The following is a 16,719-nucleotide window of genomic DNA, read 5'->3' on the forward strand; positions in this document are numbered from 1 at the left end:
GGGTGCCACTGCCTTCTCCATCACATATACTACTCCAATTCAAAGGATGTCCCCTTGTGACACAAATTTCCACAGTATCATTTTTATCTTCCACATAGCACACTAACCCTCATATGAAGTTATCTGTGTACTCTTTTCTGTGGGACAACAAGCTGAAGACAGGTAACAAACACATCTCATCCCTTTCTGTATGTCAAGTACAATGCAAACGTTTATTCTCTCAGCAAATATTTAGTGAGCAACAACCATATGCCATTCACTGTACCAGATGATTGACACAAAGGTAGCACAGACAATGTTCCTGTGTTCATAGAGCTATTTTACTGAATGAATAAATATCACAGACATCTACAGTGCAAGTCTGACAGAAGACAGAGTGTATGGAAGGCCCATCTTAACAAAGTGCTATCTGAAATAAGACAGCTCTGTTAAAAGGGATACCGTACTGATGCTCTTCTGATCCAGGATGCTATTTAAAACTAAAAATAATTGTTAGAGAAAATACACACTGACAAGTCACTTAATCGACAGTCAATCTGACTTTAATACATTTTACATATAGGAAAATAAAAGTCCTACTATGAACAATGCAATGCTTACTAACAAAGCAAATTCCCACATGGGATATGAAGTTAAGGTTTGATAACCAAACTTCAACAGAAAACTACAATATGCCAATTCTCAATTCTTCCAAGATTTTAAAGGGAAGAAACTTAAAATCAAAATTACCTGACTTTATGACTCTAGATTAAGAAATTAACACTAAAGTCACGTATGACTCACTCACAAAATGAATACAAGAGAAAAACTTGCCCACTTTACCAAGTAAAAAGCATTTGTTTATTTCTAAGTGTACACACATGATGCTACAAATAAGCTGCCTCTATGGAGTGTCTGGTGGAGAAGACAACCCACTCCAATGGCACCCCACTCCAGTACTTTTGCCTGGAAAATCCCATGGATGAGGGAGCCTGGAAGGCTGTAGTCCATGGGGTCACGAAGAGTCGGACACTTACTGAGCGACTTCACTTTCACTTTTCACTTTCATGCACTGGAGAAGGAAATGGCAACCCACTCCAGTGTTCTTGCCTGGAGAATCCCAGGGACGGAGGAGCCTGGTGGCCTGCCATCTGTGGGGCCGCACAGAGTCGGACACAACTGAAGTGACTTAGCAGCAGCAGCATGGAGTGTCTGGAGTTGCAGGAAAGGACATTTAATTTTTATGCATATCATATTTGGCTATTAGGTTTTTACTTAAATCATGTGGGCCAATTACTTTTCAACTTAAAAAAGCTAGATGATGTCTTAAACATGAAAAAAACTCCGTTTATAGGAGCATTTCCTTTACAATAATGGGGATAAAATCTGTAGCCTGACTGTGTATTTGGGACAAGTATGATATAGGAATGCAACTGCCATTCAGGCTACAGAAACTCCTGAGGGGTTCTGAACCTCAGGTCATTGATCCCCAAAACATCTAAAGAAAGAATTGAGGGGGTCCATGAACTTGGGTGAGAAAATAAATCATTTCTCTAATTCATTAACTTCTAACAAATTTAACATTTTCTTCAATTATTAACAATAGGTAACAGATCACAGTAGTACTGGTAATACTTGTGACCTGGCAAAACCCAACAGACATAATAAATATTTTCATTGTCATATTACAGAGGTTGCATTTACTAAAATACTTAGGATTATTTAAGATAATCCTAAGATAATCACACTCAACTCTAGATCCCTATTATGTTAATAAGGAATGCAAATTAAAAATTGTTTTAATATTTTGATAACTTATTTCAATATAACTAGTTTATGCATTTAGAACGTCATTCTGAAGAGTTTCAACAGACTGCCAAAGGAGTTCAAGTCACCAAATAAAAAATGTAGCAGCCTTGATATAATGTTTCAATTCAATTGCAAAAGTTCTCACTGAAAAAATTTGAGGGAGGGAACATGTGCAGGTTATCCCAGTTTGGAATGCTACCAGAAATCAGTGGGCAGGAGATTGATGAAACAACTATCCTGGCGTGCATGGACAGTTCATATAACCAACTATGAACTGAATATCAAAAACGTCACAGTTTATAGCAACATCTCAAAAATCAAATAAGTGGCAAGATTACCCTCTTCAGTTCAGTCCCTCAGTCGTGTCTGACTTTTTGCGACCCCATGAATCGCAGCACGCCAGGCCTCCCTGTCCATCACCAACTCCCGGAGTTCACTCAGACTCATGTGCATTGAGTCGGTGATGCCATCCAACCATCTCATCCTCCGTTGTCCCCTTCTCCTCCTGCCCCCAATCCCTCCCAGCATCAGAGTCTTTTCCAATGAGTCAACTCTTCACATCAGGTGGCCAAAGTATTGGAGTTTCAGCTTTAGCATCAGTCCTTCCAAAGAATACCCAGGACTGATCTGCTTTAGAATGGGCTGGTTGGATCTCCTTGCAGTCCAAGGGACTCTCGAGTCTTCTCCAACAGCACAGTTCAAAAGCATCAATTCTTCGGTGCTGAGCTTTCTTAACAGTCCAACTCTCACATCCATACATGACCACAGGAAAAACCATAGCCTTGACTAGAAGGACCTTTGTTGGCAAAGTAATGTCTCTGCTTTTGAATATGCTATCTAGGCTGGTCATAGCTTTCCTTCCAAGGAGTAAGCGTCTTTTAATTTCATGGCTGTAATCATCATCTGCAGTGATTTTGGAGCCCAAAAAAATAAAGTCTGATACAGTTTCCACTGTTTTCCCATCTATTTCTCATGAAGTGATGGGACCAAATGCCATGATCTTTGTTTTCTGAACGTTGGGCTTTAAGTTAACTTTTTCACTCTCCTCTTTCACTTTCATCAAGAGGCTTTTTAGTTCCTCTTCACTTTCTGCCATAAGGGGGGTGTCATCTGCATATCTGAGGTTATTGATATTTCTCCCGGCAATCTTGATTCCAGCTTGTGCTTCTTCCAGCCCAGCGTTTCTCATGATGTACTCTGCATACAAGTTAAATAAGCAGAGTGACAATATACAGCCTTGACGTACTCCTTTTCCTATTTGGAACCAGTCCGTTGTTCCATGTCCAGTTCTAACTGTTGCTTCCTGACCTGCATACAGGTTTCTCAAGAAGCAGGTCAGGTGGTCTGGTATTCCCATCTCTTGAACAATTTTCCAGTTTATTGTGATCCACACAGTCAAAGGCTTTGACACAGTCAATAAAGCAGAAATAGATGTTTTTCTGGAACTCTCTTGCTTTTTTGATGATCCAGTGGATGTTGGTAATTTGGTCTCTGGTTCCTCTGCCTTTTCTAAAACCAGCTTGAACATCTGGAAGTTCACAGTTCACGAACTGCTGAAGCCTGACTTGGAAAATTTTGAGCATTATTTTACTAGCATGTGAGATGAGTGCAGCTGTGCGGTAGTTTGAGCATTCTTTGGCACTGCGTTTCTTTGGGATTGGAATGAAAACTGACCTTTTCCAGTCCTGTGGCCACTGCTGAGTTTTCCAAATTTGTTGACATACTGAGTGCAGCACTTTCACAGCATCATCTTTCAGGATTTGAAATAGCTCAACTGGGATTCCATCACCTCCACTAGCTTTGTTCATAGTGATGCTTTCTAAGGCCCACTTGACTTCGCATTCCAGGATGTCTGGCTCTAGGTGAGTGATCACACCATTGTGATTATCTGGATCATGAAGATCTTCTTTGTACAGTTCTTCTGTGTATTCTTGCCACCTCTTAATATCTTCTGCTTCTGTTAGGTCCATACCATCTCTGTCCTTTACTGAGCCGATCTTTGCATGAAATGTTCCCTTGGTATCTCTAATTTTCTTGAAGAGATCTCTAGTCTTTCCCATTCTGTTGTTTTCCTCTATTTCTTTGCACTGATCGCTGAAGAAGGCTTTCTTATCTCTTCTTGCTATTCTTTGGAACTCTGCATTCAGATGTTTATATCTTTCCTTTTCTCCTTTGCTTTTCGCTTCTCTTCTTTTCACAGCTATTTGTAAGGCCTCCCCAGACAGCCATTTTGCTTTTTTGCATTTCTTTTCCACGGGGATGGTCTTGATCCCTGTCTCCTGTACAATGTCACGAACCTCATTCCATAGTTCATCAGGCACTCTATCTATCAGATCTAGTCCCTTAAATCTATTTCTCACTTCCACTGTATAATAATAAGGGATTTGATTTAGGTCATACCTGCATGGTCTAGTGGTTTTCCCTACTTTCTTCCATTTAAGTCTGAATTTGGCAATAAGGAGTTCATGATCTGAGCCACAGTCAGCTCCCGGTCTTGTTTTTGCTGACCCTCTTCATTACCCTGCTTTCCAAAGTTTCCAAACAGGTGTTCACACCAGGGTTCACTGGTCTACTGGAAGGTCTTTCTTCATTCACTTCTCCAGTGTACACCACCCACTGAACAATTTTCATCGCTAAACTCTCTTTTCCTCTATGACTAATATGTCTAAAATAAAAGTCACTTCTAAAAACAAATACAGTATTTCACTATCAACTATTTATGATTCAATTATTACTGAGAATTAATTGAAGATTTAGTTTTCTTGGCTGCTAATCTTTAGTCTTTCATTTTTTAATTGGATTACTAATGCTCTGCCAGGAAACAAAGATAGAAGGAGCAAAATATATGTATCAACTTGCTAATGTTTAAAAGCTATAAAAATTTATTTAAATGGCAGGAGAAGAAAAGTGAAACTATGCCACACAGTAATGCATGGAGATACTCTGAATATTTTACACTTCTATATTCCTTCACACTTATTATGTTGTATAATTGGAAATTGTTATTAATAATTAAAAATACAGTCACCTGTATGAGACACTGACTTTAAGTTTTTTCAAAAAGTTCATCTTTTAAATTACCTTTTGAGATACTTCTCATTAAACATATGAAGAAAAGTGGCTTAAAGAGATAATTTATCTTGCCTAGAGGGAAGTGACAGAAGCCAAAACTGAAATCTATGTCACTATTTCAAAGTTCCAATAACTTTATCAAATTAGCTGCCTGCTTGCTGACTCCCCAGCTTACAACCTTATATCCTTCTGCCAACAACAACAAAAAAAGGAGGTAAGAAAGCCAGAAGCAAAGATATGGATGTGAGTTAAGAGAGTGAGCTTGGCTGACTCTTGGACTCTGCGTTCCTCAGACTGCACAGTAAAACTGACCAGAAAACAGAAACATAAAGTAATCCTAAAGGAAATCAACCCTGAATATTCATTGGAAGCTTATTCATGCTGAAGCTTCAATACTTTGGCCACCTGATTGGAAGAGCCAACTCACTGGAAAAGACCCTGATGCTAAGGAATGACCAAGGGCAGGAGAAGAAGGGACAACAGAGGATGAGATGGTTGGATGGCATCACCGACTCAACGGACTTGAGTCTGAGCAAACTCCTGGAGATAGTGAAGGACAGGGAAGCCTGGTGTGTTGCAGTCCATGAGGTTGCAAAGAGTCAGACATGACTAAGCGACTGAACAACAACAAAACAAATATAAGGAAATGGTACTAGGGAGAATTTGGAAGTGACTGACCTCTTTCTCCAATATTAATCACACAAATAACAGTACTGAATAATAAAGTAGTCTGAACTTCTGTTCCATTTTTGCCTGTAGACAATAATCAAGAGTCAGTTTTAAGATAATCAAATAAGTATACTGGACCTTCTGTTATCCAGTCTGTACCCTCTGCACTGGCCTGCTCCATGGCTCATTTCTACCTACCATCCTCTGCTCCTCAGGCTGTCTCCTATGCTTCCATTACCATTTCTCTACTTCAGCTCTACTTAAAATGAAATAAGATGCCAGCTGTTTATTCAGTAATACCATCAAACTCAATCCCAGAGGTCAAGATCACAGTCAATGTCTGTATTACAAACTTTCTATCACTTAAGTGCCTGAGAAGGCACTCAGCCTGTGCTGAATAAAAGAAACGATAACATCCTTAGAGGATCTGGTCTACTTGAGAAAATAAATGTCCATTCCCTCACATGTACTCACTCTGTTTATACCTACATCCATACCCGTACATACCGACCAAGTGAAAAACATGGTACTGAGAAGTTAAAATAAACTTGTGTTATGTGGACGGAGGAGACTGGTGGGCTACAGTCCATGGGGTCGCGAAGAGTCAGACACGACTGAGCAACTTCACTTTCACTTTTCACTTTCATGCATTGGGGAAGGAAATGGCAACCCAGTCCAGTGTTCTTGCCTGGAGAATCCCAGGGACGGTGGAGCCTGGTGGGCTGCCGTCTATGGGGTCGCACAGAGTTGGACACGACTGAAGCGACTTAGCAGCAGCAGCATGAAGCAAAAAGTATACCCATATTCAGAACATTTACAGCAATGAGTAAGAGTAGTAAAGAGTGAAAGAAAATCTCATGAAAGCAAGGAAACACATCATACCGCAAACAGAGTAGATTGCTCTCTTGATCTCTAGGGAAAAAAAACAGTACAAGACAGTGGCTATGTAACTGATCATCCTTAAAAAAAGAAAGAAAGAAAGAAATCTAAACCAAATCGACAGCACAGCAATAATGTTAAAGAATTAAATCTTACCCGTTAATATCTTCCTAATATTCAATCTCTCATCTGTTAGTTCTTTTCATATGACTTACCTTCTGTATGATATGCCCAGTAGGTGGATGTGTGAATTCACAGATGCAAGAAATTTTTATAGCTAAAGGAACTTTAAAGATCACTCAGTTCAATTCTATTTCACAAATGAGGAAACTAAGGGCTTAGGAAGGTTAAATAATTTATTCAAAGTCATACAAAATTTCATCCCTTACTACACTGAAAATTAGTAATTGTAAAGGATTTGCTTTCTTTAAAAGGATTTTGGAGACTTCTTTTATAGTCCTTCATTCAACTTTCATTTAAAAAAGTGTAATGCAAAACATTTCCATCTCATTAAAACACCTTTGAAGTTTGCAAAAACACAACCAAGTATACACATTCACCTTGCGTCAAACTATGGATTAAAACAATATAACTTCATAACTTCTCATCATGACGCTATATATCCATCAGTAGCACATCTCTCAGGGCAGCTTCCTACCTAAGCTTCATCCTCAGGGGGCGAGCCCCTGACTGCACTTGTACACTAACTTCCCCTGTTCCTTGATTTAGAGGACACCCGACTCATTTGAAAAGACCCTGATTCTGGGAAAGACTGAAGGTGGAGAAGGGGGCGACAGAGGATGAAATGGTTGGATGGCATCACTGACTCAACGGACATGGGTTTGAGTAAACTCCGGGAGTTGGTGATGGGCAGGGAAGCCTGGCGTCTGCAGTCCATGGGGTTGCAAAGAGTCGGACATGATTGAGCAACTGAACTGAACTGATCCAAGCTAAATCAATATTAATCCTCTATCTCAGGAATCTGGAGCATTTTGTTTTTGTTTGTTCCTTTTGCGTAACACTGTGAAACTTTACTACAATGTGTTAAACACAATACTCGAGCCCATTCAAGTCATCTTCTGACAGATGAACTGAGCATTTATTTCAACAATTTCTTTAGTGTAACTTTATAAAATTCTTGCCTTCAAAAGTGACATTGATCTTGATACTTGTTAAAAACTCTGACATAAGATAACCACATCTCAACAGAGAGAGATTTAGGAGATTATCCTAATGCCTATCCTCAGAACCCCTAATCAGAGAACTGTTCACTGTCTTCATCCCTTATTCCTGGTATTTCCCCCAAAGTCTATCCTCTGAATTACAGCTGTGCAAGGAACCTGGAGTTCAAAAGCTAAAAGAAATATAATACAGATGATGATAATAATAATATTTATTGAACATTTGCTGCATGTCTCAAACTATCCCAAGCACACTACAATTCATCTTCCCAACAATTCCATGAAATTTTACAGATGAAATTAATCTGCCTGAGGACTCAAACCCATAGTCCGGCTCCAGAATACATGCACTTAACCACTACTCTTTGGTGGCGGTTGTGTAGTTGCTAAATCATGTCCAAATCTTGCGAACCCATGGCTATAGTCCACAAGGCTCCCCTTTCCACGGGACTTCCCAGGCAAGAATACTGGAGTGGGTTGACATTTCCATCTCCAGAGGATGTTCCTGACCCAGGGATCAAACCCAGATCTGCACTATAGGCAATCTCCTGTAACAGACACATATTCTTTACTGACTGAACCACCAGGGAAGCCCACACTACTTCTCAAAAATTTGATAATTACTAGAATTGAGTTATATTAATGTCACCCAGGATTCCCTGACAGCTCAGTTGATAAAGAATACGCCTGCAATGCAGGAGACCCCGGTTCAATTCCTAGGTTGGGAAGACCCGCTGGAGAAGGGATAGGCTACCTACTCCAGTATTCCTGGGCTTCCCTTGTGGCTCAATTGGTAAAGAATCTGCCTGCAATGTGGGAGACCTGGGTTTGATCCCTAGGTTGGGAAGATCCCCTGGAGAAGGGAAAGGCTACCCACTCTAGTATTCTTGCCCGGAGAATTCCACAGACTATATAGTCCATGGGGGTTGCAAAGAGTTGGACACAACTAAGCGACATCCACTTTCACTTTCTTTCACTTTCAATGCCACTTGCTGCTGAAGGGCACACAGCTGCCCTGGTTCCTGGTGGGCCAAGCGTTGACTGTTCAACCCTTCCTTGTTGTCTATGAAACAACCCCAGGAACCTTAAAGAAATAAAATTTGGCTTCCATTACTTGAAATCAACCTAATGGTCCTACCTGTCAAATATTTTTAGGCCTCTTTTCAAAAAAAGGAGTGTGTTTACAAAACGCATTCTCCACCAAGTTTCTTTCATAACATCATTCCCTGAGACAAAATGACTCCTCCATGCCCATGGGCTAATAAACGATAGAGAAGAACAGATGTAATGAACCTTAGATATGATCTAGTTTTCAACCCCCTCATTTTACAGATGGAGCAATGGTAAAGATAAAAACCCTGGAGTCAATCACCCAAAGGGCACAAGTTCTAATACTGGCTCTCCCGTGTTCTGGTATAGGTGGGGGAAGCTGCTTAATTTATGAAGCTTCAGTCTCTTGTGGAAAAGAGATAATGGCATCGACACATCCTACCATTATAATGAGCTCTAAATAACCAACTGTTTAATAAAATGTCTGGCACATACTCAACACACTTGCTAACGTACACTCAATAAATGGTAGCTGTGATGATTGATGTGAGGCTCAGAGAAGGTGGGCATGTTTTCTCAAATGATATGGCCACTTAAGAACAGAACCAAAACCAGAGAAAGACTTCATACTCACATAATACTTTATTCTACATCTTCCTACAAACTCTTGGACTTAGCATTTAGAACTATCTAAAATCTGCTATAATTCTACGGTTTCAAAAATCTAATCTCCATCCCAACTATTTTTCATTCATTCACCAAATATATACATAGCACTGTCCATGTTCTAAACACTTTCTAGATAAAGGAGGGAACAAAGGAAGGGAAAGAAAAGAAGTGAAAGCCATCCATATGTCCAAATGAAGGAGAAAGAGCTAAGAGAATAATGCGCTCAGAAAAAAACATACCGCTACCCTCCTGAAGCTTCTATCAGCAAGGGAAAAAGTATAAACAAGCATAGATTAAAAAAATATATACATGGAAGAACCTTCCTGTAGTCTACTTAACCACAGAACTCGCTTTAGATATTCCTGTACTCAAGTATTTGCTTCAACTTACACTATACAACCAAACCTGACAGCCCAAATTGCTAAATTTCTCTCCAAGAAGCATTTTCTCTATATTCCAGCATTGGTTTACTCTTAATTCCTATTAACTATACTGACATTTCACTTTTTTTTAAACTCTTTTAAATGTCTGTCAGGGTGACTTTATGACTCATTCAAATTCCCTAAGGCAAGATCTGTATTGTATGTTTCTTTAAATCCTAACACTTTAGCACACAGCAGTCCATACACTTCGAATATTCAGACCTGTTTAGTTATCCAATATCTTATTTACATAAAACCTGGCACTTACACTATATCTGGCCAATATTTGCTTTTGCTGAAAGAATAAACATGTAATATTTTTACAATATCATCTACAAAATTGTATTTTATATTCGTGAACTCCCCTATTATGAAACATGAAATACATTAGTACCAAAAATGGTAGAAAAATGAATATACTCTGATCCTATCATTCAAAATATCACTTAAAATATTAAGATGACAAAAATTAGGCAACTAACATGAGGGTAGAAATGGCAATTCAAACCAGTCACGGTCTTGTTAAAAAAAATATAAGTGGATCACGTGCTTCATGTAGATTTTGGCTCACTCTGATGTGAGCAGGTATTTTACACAAAGCTACATACACCGATGAGAGGCATAATTAACACAATATCAACGCCAATACTGCAGCTACACTATGTGCAAAAAATTCTGTACTTAAAGAGGCCTCTGACTTAAGAGGAAATAAAAAGATTTCAGTTCAGTTCAGTCCCTCAGTCATGTCTGACTCTTTGTGACCCCATGGGCTGCAGCATGCCAGGCCTCCCTGTCCATCACCAACTCCCAGAGTTCATTCAAACTCATGTCCATCAAGTCAGTGATGCCATCCAACCATCTCATCCTGTCATCCTCTTCTCCTCCATAATCAGGGTCTTTTCCAATGAATCAGTTCTTCGCATCAGGGGGGTCAAAGTATTGGAGCTTCAGCATCAGTCCTTCCAATGAGTATTCAGGACTAATTTCCTTTAGGATGAACTGGTTGGATCTCCTTGCAGTCCAAGGGACTTTCAAGAGTCTTCTCCAGCACCACAGTTCAAAAGCATCATGCTTCAGCGCTCAGCTTTCTTTACAGTCCAACTCTCACATCCATACATGACTATTGGAAAAACCATAGCCTTGACTAAACGGACCTTTGTTGGCAAAGTAATGTCTCTGCTTTTGAATATGCTGTCTAGGTTGGTCATAACTTTCCTTCCAAGGAGCAAGCGTCTTTTAATTTCATGGCTGCAATCACCATCTTCAGTGATTTTGGAGCCCAAAAAAATAAAGTCAGCACTGTTTCCACTGTTTCCCCATCTATTTCCCATGAAGTGATGGGACCAGATGCCATGATCTTAGTTTTCTAAATGTTGAGTTTTAAGCCAACTTTTTCACTCTCCACTTTCACTTTCATCAAGAGGCTTTCAAGTTCTTCTTCGCTTTCTGCCATAAGTGTGGTGTCATCTGCATATCTGACGTTATTGATATTACTCCCGGCAAACTTGATTCCAGCTTGTGCTTCTTCCAGCCCGGCATTTCTCATGATGTACTCTGCATAGAAATTAAATAAGCAGGGTGACAATATACAGTCTTGATATACTCCTTTCCCAATATGGAACCAGTCTGTTGTTCCATGTCCAGTTCTAACTGTTGCTTCTTGACCTACATATAGATTTCTCAAGAGGCAGGTCAGGTGGTCTGGTATTCCCATCTCTTGAACAATTTTCCAGCTTGTTGTAATCCACACAGTCAAAGGCTTTGGCATAGTCAATAAAGCAGAAATAGATGTTTTTCTGGAACTCTCTTGCTTTTTTTGATGATCCATTGGATGTCGGCAATTTGATCTGTGGTTCCTCTGCCTTTTCTAAAACCAGCTTGAACATCTGGAAGTTCACGGTTCACGTACTGTTAAAGCTTGGCTTGGAGAATTTTGACCATTACTTTGCTAGCATGTGAGATGAGTACAATTGTGCGGTAGTTTGAGCATTTTTGGGCACTGCCTTTGTTTGGGATTAGAATAAAAACTGACCTTTTCCAGTCCTGTGGCCACTGCTGAGTTTTCCAAATTTGCTGGCATATTGAGTGCAGCACTCTCATATCATTATCTTTCCAGATTTGAAATAGCTCAACTGGAATTCCATCACCTCCACTAGCTTTGTTCGTAGTGATGCTTCCTGAGGCCCACTTGACTTCGCATTCCAGGATGTCTGGCTCTAGATGAGTGATTACGCCATCGTGATTATCTGGGTCATGAAGATCTTTTTTGTACAGTTCTTCTGTGTATTCCTGCCACCTCTTCTTAATATCTTCTGCTTCTGTTAGGTCCATACCATCTCTGTCCTTTACTGAGCCCATCTTTGCATGAAATGTTCCCTTGGTATCTCTAATTTTCTTGAAGAGATCTCTAGTCTTTTCCATTCTGTTGTTTTCCTCTGTTTCTTTGCACTGATTCTGGAGGAAGGCTTTCTTATCTCTCCTTGTTATTCCTTGGAACTCTGAATTCAAATGGGTATATCTTTCCTTTTCTCCTTTGCCTTTCGCTTCTCTTCTTTTCACAGCTATTTGTAAGGCCTCCTCAGACAACCATTTTGCCTTTTTGCATTTCTTTTCCACGGGGACAGTCTTGATCCCTGTCTCCTGTACAATGTCATGATCCTCCATCCATAGTTCTTCAGGCACTCTATCAGATCTATCCCTTGAATGATATACAGTTTCAAACTAAGAAACCAAAAGGAGTATTTGGAAGAATAACAAATTCTGCTAATGAATTATACACACACAGAGCTCGTGTTCAGCTCTTGCTATACAAACCGAAGCTCATCCAACACTCAACAAGCATACATTTATCAAGTATATATTACATACTAAGGCAAAGTTTCGGGCAACTGGAGTATATTAATGAACAAAATATGCAAAGATCCTTGGCCTTACAAAGGCTGCAACCGCTTAGGAGAAAATCTAATAGAATAGTTTGTGACAACTTTCTTACATGCTTAAGATACCACAAACATACAAACATAATGGTGCCAATACAGGGAGAAAAAAGTTAACAGATTTCTAAGAAAAAAAAAGTGGGTGGGGTGGGGGGGGGAGAAATGTGAAAGGCCTACAGCAAAAGTTAAGTGATGAAAAACTGTGTTTCTTAATAATATTCCAATAAAATCAGTATCACCTTTTAAAGTTCCCTGTAATTACAAAAAGCAAAAATTATTCACAGAAACTGTAATGAACTTAATAACAGTTCAGAAGATAATTCAGGGTTCTATAAGAAGTCAATATGAAGCACCGTGGTTATGAGAATGGGCTTTTGTAACATTAAATAGTTTGAATTCTAGTCTTGCCAGTTATCAGCAGTGAGACCTTCAGGGTTGTTACAAGGATTAAATGAAAACCAAAAACCAGAAATAACTCAAATATCCAGCAATAGATAGATGAATGAATATATTACACCATATCAATTCACTGAAATACTACTCCATATTCAGTAAGTGAGCTAATACACACAACAGGAATGAAGCTTTAATGCATCACACTGAGCAGAAGAAGCCAAACACAAGAAAACATATGACTGCATTTACATGAAATTCTCAAAAAGGCAAAACTAACCAGCAGTGAAAGAAAGCTCAGAACTACTAGAGGGACAGACTTCCACAGGAGCAAAAGGGTATTTTTAAGATAATTGATATGTTCCTATATCTTGATTGTGATGATGCTTCCATGGGTGCACACACTTGTTGAAACTCAATTGAATCCTATGCCTTAAATGGGTATGTTTTACTTTGTACAGATTATATCTCAAAAAGGTGATTTTAAAGAGGATTAAATGAACCAACATATATAAAGTTCTTAGCATAGTAACTGTGGCTTAAGTATTCAAAAAATGGCAGCTATTGTTAAAATCAACTATCACTATACAACACTCCTGGAGAGGTAGCAGAATATGAATCACCTAATCTTTCCAGTTGTTTAGATTCTAGGTAAACCTAAATTTACAGTATCTGACCTAGGCAAGTGCCATGAGAAACACTACAGAAATTGAATTATAAAAGGATGCCAACTGGGAGACCTTAGGCAAAAACAATGAAAATAAGAAAAGGGAAGAAAACAAGTATGCCTCTATGTCCAAAGGAGCCGAGCTAAGAGAATGAATATGGCCAGCTATGACCGAATGCTCCAGGACCAAAGAACACCTAGACTACCTCACCTAGGTATTATCAAAATGTAACTCAAAACTGAGTTAATAACTACACAAACAAAGTTTAATGACATTCAAACAGCTAAATAGAGACAGTCCTTAACTTTATGGCTGGGGGGTGTTGGGGTGTGGGGATAGCAGATCCATGAAGTTTATAAAGTGAAGTCAAAGGATACTACCAACCAAGCAGGAAGAGGTCATACTACAGATGATGTAGAAATGCCAAGAAACAATTATAAATCTGAAAGTCGAGGTTTTCCTTGGGTTTTTAAAAAGAAGTTATGTGATTAAAAAGAACATATTTCTTAAACGAACTAGTTAGAATATTTTGATAACAGAAGTTGAAACACAAGTGAAATATTCACGAAATTTTTATTTTATTGTTGCTTGTATGGGCTTCCCAGGTGGCACAGTAGCAAAGAATCCATCTGCTAATGCAGGAGACTCAGGAGATGAAGGTTCCATCACTGGGTTGAGAAGATCCCCTTGAGGAGGAAATGTCAACCCACTCCCATATTTCTGCCTGGGGAATTTATGGACAGAGAAGCCTGGGGGGCTACAGTCCATGGAGTGACAAAGAGTCAGATATAAGCACACATACTGACCACGATACAAACGTACATACATACACACACACACACACACATTTAATGAACAAATAATTATGCTTAATAACATAAGTCCTATAAATAAGACCAGAAGAACTGAATTGGCTATTATTCATGAAAGTACAAGTCTTCTGACCTATATTTTAATTTAAAAAAGAAAAAGAATGAGACAATGTTGCCAAGTGGTTATGGCAATGGATTGCTAAAGAAGAAAAAGAAAAAACATCCCAACTGGACATTTTGGGAAGCAAAAGACCCTAGACTTAAAATCTTAACTGTTAGGATTTGCTCAGTTTTTATTTTTAGAACTTTCACTTGTAATGTTAAAGAAGCAAAAAGGACAGGACAGAGTCAGAAGTTCTGAGTTTCAACTCTAGTTCTATCAGAATTTGGATTTCTTCTTCCCTAAAATCGGGCAGTTGAAGCAGATTACTGAAAATAATAAATATTAGCACCCATGCTCTAGATTGAAAATCACAAGCTTTATAGAAAAGTTTAATAGTACAGGATCTTCAGGAGGTTTAGCATTTATTTTTAAGGCAGGAACTAAACTGCAAGTTTTCTTATTAAATCAAGATAATACCAAGACCTATGCGACTAAGGGCCTAAAGCAATAATTAAGTATGTTGCTGATCACTATCTGCAAAAAGTAATATATCATCCAGGGGCTAACCATTCTAGAACAAGTTCCTTAACTCAAGTTCTTCCCAAACCAAAATAATAAGGTCCAAGTAAAAACATACAATACGGATACATTAAGACTCATTAGCCACCAATTCTTTTCAGGAGATGACATTAATAGAAATGTAACTTAAAGTTCAATTAAATTAATTCTCATATATAACTGCCTTAATTTTCTTTCCTATGGAAAATTGAGCTAAGCTAGAAACAAATTTTACTTAAAAACATAAAGAATTTTCACATAAGACTTAGCTCTAAACCTTCAATATACATCTTGGGTTTTCATCTTATTTTTTTTTTAAGTTGAATGTTCATCTGATATTGAGGACATACTCATTTTGTACAGAAAGCCCAGGCTTTCAAATAATCAAACACCGAGGAATGTGATTAAATCACAGCACAAAGTAGTAACAGCAAGGTAATATAATGAGGTCACAACTCGAGCAGCCAATCAAAAGCATAAAAGCATTTCCTGCAATATTAATAGTCAAAAGAGAAAACCAATCACAGAAACCTTGGGCCTTCTTTTGACAGTCACAGAAACAAGAGAACCAATCCACACACACTCGGAGTTGACAATAAGGCGGGACCACAGGTTCATTGAAGAAATTCTTGAGGGTGCAGTTACTATGAACTTCGCACGCAAGTAACACCACTCCAAGAGTCACCAACACTGTCAAGCCAGGTGAAATTCAACCGTATCCAAAATGTAGACCATCGGGGGGGGGGGAAGCATTTTTGCCCTAAACTGCTATTATTAATTTAAAAAAAAAATGCAGCTGTCACCTTGGATGCAGTAGGTCCTCAACTTCTAAAAGATGCCCCCGCCCCGTCCGCCAAGCCATGACAATTGTCGGGGACGCGACCCGAGGACAGCACATCCCCGGTCCCTTTCTAACACAGCGCATGGAGCGGGCGCTGAACCCCCTAGGCAGGCAGAAACGACTAGCTCCGGGCCACAGAGTTAGCCGGCCAGCGGCTTTCTAACGCTACATCTTGCTACTAGTAGCGGCCCCCGCCCTCTCCCGCCGCAGTGCTGCACCATCACCTCCATCCCTCTGCACGAATGAGGGCCGAGGAACGAGATTACCTTGCTAGGAGGAAGATGATATTTGTTTTCAAAGCGCTTTACTTTCCGTAACTCATTTCAAAGAGAACCTAATACGAAACTAAAGCTAAAAGTGTGTGTGGGGGGAAGGGGGGGCAATCTTCCCTAGCCAAAGGGTCCCTTGCCTATTAATTAATCCCACACCCGAGGTGCGGGGGTGGGGGGGGGTGGTAAACAGAGGCCGTACGCCAAGTGCGGCCAGAACATCCCCTGCGCCATTCCCGGCCGCCGCTTACGGCAAGGCCCCCTTACGGCAGCGTAAGCGGCGCTGCGAGCTAATCACAACACTGGGACGCAACAACATGGCGGCCGCGGGCGGGCGCTGCGCCGGCCGAGAGGGTTTACGCTACTCCGCCGGCGTAGGGTCCCATGCGCTGGAGCGGCAGCGGCGCCC

The 16,719-nt window shown here is 39.7% G+C and overlaps 1 protein-coding gene across 5 annotated transcripts in view; it reads right to left on the bottom strand.

The window, feature by feature from the left end:
* The window catches only part of EPC2 (enhancer of polycomb homolog 2), a 279,917-nt gene that overhangs the window by 109,871 nt on the left and 153,327 nt on the right, over nucleotides 1–16,719 (bottom strand). The gene's annotated exons all lie outside the window — the stretch shown is intronic.

This window comes from Bubalus kerabau, chromosome 3 (genome assembly GCF_029407905.1).
Source record: "Bubalus kerabau isolate K-KA32 ecotype Philippines breed swamp buffalo chromosome 3, PCC_UOA_SB_1v2, whole genome shotgun sequence".
Lineage (NCBI taxonomy): Eukaryota > Metazoa > Chordata > Mammalia > Artiodactyla > Bovidae > Bubalus > Bubalus kerabau.